Here is a 4,301-nt window from a genome sequence, read left to right on the forward strand (position 1 = left end):
CAAAGTGATGGCGAAATAAATTTAAGTAATAACTGAAACCGAGAATACCCATTGGTATAAAAAAAGAATCGGGTTATTTCCTCACGACCAAAACCCTCTCATCCTCTCCTCTCTCGCGTGCGACGGCATTGCTCGGGTGAAAACGAAGCCAAAGCTAGGGCTTCGTCTCCGGCGACCGACCAAGGGGTAATTCCGTGAGCTCTTCACAGATTCGAGACCCTCTCGTCGAGGAGAACCCGTAGGCACGAAGAAGAGGCCGAGATTTCAAGCCCTCTGAAATCCTAGAAGCTTCTCTTCTCAGCTGTAAGTTCAAGAACACATAGGTAAGTGCTCTCGCCTGCAGTAGGAGTAGTTTTCGGATCTTTGTTTCCTTCTTTAGTTTGAGTTTTTCAACAGACAATTAATAGAAGTCTAATTCCAGCAAGTTTAGATTTTCTTTTGCTATTTATGGGGTACGAACAACCCCTTACCCTGTAGCACCCGAAAATTCTCAAAACTATTTTAGAAATATTCTATGATTTTTCTGGAATTTTAGGATATTTTTACAGAATTTTTAGAGTAGCGGAAGTAGCAAAAACAAATAGAAAACGAAAACGGCCTAAGCGAGAATTGAACCCGAGACCTATGGTTTACGGATAATTCTAGTAACCAGTTGAACCCAGCAGGGCCATGCTGAAAGGAAAGGGATGCAATTAAATTTATATTAGAGTTGGGCCGAAATTACCCACTTAATATAAATAGGGAATTAATAAGTGAAGAGTTATTTTGGAACGTGACTTTTCCTTCTTCTCACCCTAGCCACGCCGTCCCCTTTCCCTCTCCTTATCTCGGCGCCAATCACAAGAACAAACCTAGGGTTCCTCTCCTAGGGCTCCAAGGACACCTTCCGGCGACGACTCCGACACGAGGACGTTTATCTCCGCGAGAGGAACGCGTAGACGCGAGGAGATCGTCGAAGAGATCTCTCCTCCGGAAAGCTTAGCGATTAGAATCGTAAGAAATTATGAACAGGAGGTAAGAAAACCCTCACCTGCAGTATAAGTAGCTTTCGTATGATTTTTAGGCATTAGTTTAATTATATGCAGTTTTAGGCACACAGGGTGTGCATTAGTGCACACCGAGTGCTCGATTAAAGGTTTAGCTCAGGTAAATGCCACCTTAGGCATTTTAATAGCCTAGATAAATGCCATAGAAGCATTTTACAGCTCATATGGTCTTGCTACAGCTTTTATAGGACTAGATGTCCAATGGGTGGGCTCCCACAATTGCCTCTAGGTTCAGACAACCTAGTTCTAGGTTTAGATAACCTAGTAAAAGCAAGCCAAGAAATATTAGCTATGTTCAGTATTTTACTTTTTAGTGGCACTGTACAGGATTAGATATCCATTGGGTTGGGCTCCCATAGTCGTCCCTAGGTTCAGCTAACCTAGTAACCCTACTAAATTCGGGACTTGCAAACCCGGGTCTAGTTAGGGATGCGCGCACAGCAAAGTACAGTTGCCGGGCCCAAACAGCAGCTTGATTATTATTTTAATCTACTTATGAAAATAGTTTTCAAACATCACAAATTAGTCATGTGAGTTCAGTCAGCTTTAGCATTAGATTAGTATTAGCTTAGCTCAGTTTTATATCAGTTTAGTTTTCTGTTGATACAACATGATAATTGATGATTAGTTCTATTGCTATGATCAGTTTTATTTCTATGTGTTGTATGCCATGTCATGTTTAGCATATTCAGTATGTTCTTTTCAAATAGCATGTTTTCAAAGCATATTGCATCGAATGCATGTTTTTGTGAGGTAGATGGTTTCTTACTAAGCGAAAGCTTACAGATACTTTTCCTTATACTACAGATAAAGGTAAAGGAAAAATGGACTAGTGGAGGCTGGAGGACAATGCGATGAAGATGTGTGTGTATGGAACTTGGAATAAAGATCTTAGAGAATTTTAGCAAGTTTTGTTTTAAGCATTAGAACCTTTTAACATTTTATTGTTTTGCACCTTAGTATGTTAATTGCTATGAATTAGTTAGTCATGCACCCTATCATGCTTAAAATACTATTTGTGTGATGCTAGAATGTTTTACATATAGTTGAGAATTGACATGGGAAGTTTTGGCACGAACAAGTGCTGAAATCAGACTTCTGGTACGAAATCAGAAACCCCAATCGATCGGCTAATCGATTGGAGGCTTCTCAATCGATCAGCCGATCGATTGAGAAGTTCGTACCGCGAACAGTAGGCCTCTGGATCGATCAGCCGATCGATCCAGCAAATTCTGTCGCGAATAGAGGACTCTGGGATCGATCACTGGATCGATTGGTTAGCCTGGATCGATCAGCCGATCGATCCAGAATATTGCCCGAGCACAGTAGCATGCTGGATCGATCACTGGATCGATCCAACCTAAGTTCCGTATACAGTAGCCACCTGGATCGATCAATGGATCGATCCGACCATTCCAATCGATCCGTGGATCGATTGGGAGGCCTGATATTAGCAAGAAACTCTTAGTTAAGTTCCTTGACCATTGGGGGATGTATTATATGTTATGAATAGTTCAGATTGCACCCCTTAGCACATATAGAACCAAGAAATGATAATAGTTTAGCAAAATTTTAATTAGTACAGCTTCCGCACTTAGATTTAATGATGGTCATGGAATAGTTAGCACATCATAATGTAACGATCGGCCTCACAGCCTAGTTAGTAGGAGGCGGGTCGTTACATACCCTTAGCACGTTAGTTGAATTTTCTTGCTTCTTGATTGTGCATGTTAGTATTTCAGTTTTTAGTTTTGTTACTGAGTTAGGGAGCATGAACAGCCTGTGTTTTAAGTATACCATGTTGGTTTGCTCTGTTACTGCAATGAATAAGAACAACTTTATTTGAACCATGCCGTTTAGACCTTTTCTGCTTTCCAATTAGCACGGACAACCTTACCTACGGTCCAGCATGCAGTTTTAGATGTTCCTTTAGCATCCCAGTTTGCTTGTTTTTAGTCGTGTTGAGTATTGAGCATGAACAGATCACATATTTGAGTAGTTATAAGTAAGAAAAAACCAATGATTTAATTTAATCCCAAATTCCAGAATTTGAGATCAAACATACACCAAGTGTTTGAAGAAATGCCGAGGCACTTCATTTTAAAAGTATTTAAAGATAATATGTATTTTATTTGAAAAGGCTAGTACCCGACTTCCGAGGTTGTCGTTAAATAAATCTAGGTGACCAATTCTGAGGTCTTGGCCCTGGTAAGACCAAGGTCTTTACCCTTGTAGGACTGGTGGCTCGCTACCTCAGTTTCTATTAGGGAGCACGCAATGGTACTGTAACGACCCGCCTTCTACTACTAGTCTGTAAGGCTGATCGCTACAGTTATGCTGAGCTAACTGTGCGGAAAGCTGGGCTAATTAAAATTTTAGTTGCTAACTGATCACCGTTCTTGGTTCTACATGTACTGGTGGGTGTAATCTAAGGTATATCTAACATATACTACATCCCCTATGGTCAAAGAACTGAAATACATGTTTCCCGACTGTTATCAGGCCTCCCAATCGATCCGTTGATTGATTGGAACGTCAGATCGATTCAGCCGGTTACTGTACGCGTGACGTAGGTTGGATCGATCCAGTGATCGATCCAGCATGCTACTGTGCCCGGGACGATATTCTGGATCGATCGGCTGATCGATCCAGACTGACCAATCGATCCAGTGATCGATTCCCAAACCTTCTGTTCACGACAGAAATTGCTGGATCGATCGGACGATCGATCCAGAAACCTACTGTTCGCGGAGCAACTTGCCCGATCGATCAGCTGATCGATTGGGACCCTCCAATCGATCCACCGATCGATTGGGGTTTCTGATTTTGCACTGAAACTCTGATTTCAGCACTGGTTCGTGCCAAAACCTCACACTACAACTATCTAATGCATGATAAACATTCCAATGACATAGGACTAGTAATCTAACTTGTTATAGTGCATGGTTCTTTAATTTCTAGCATTGAACAACTTAAAATGCATAATAAGCAAAATACTAAAAGTTCATGTTTCTAAGCGAGAATGTTTAAGTCCCCTAAAAATCTTTGATTCCAGTTCCTGCCACACACACCATCCTTTGCATTGCCCTCCAGCTCCCTCTGCTAGTCCATCTTTCCTTTACCTTTATCTGCAGTATAAGGAAAAATAGTATCTGTAAGCTTAAAGCTTAGTAAGAAACCATCTACCTCACTAAATCATGCATACGATGCAAATATGCTTTTAAATCATGATGTTTGAAAAACATACTGAATATG

This window comes from Zingiber officinale, chromosome 8B (genome assembly GCF_018446385.1).
Source record: "Zingiber officinale cultivar Zhangliang chromosome 8B, Zo_v1.1, whole genome shotgun sequence".
NCBI classification, from domain to species: Eukaryota; Viridiplantae; Streptophyta; class Magnoliopsida; order Zingiberales; family Zingiberaceae; genus Zingiber; species Zingiber officinale.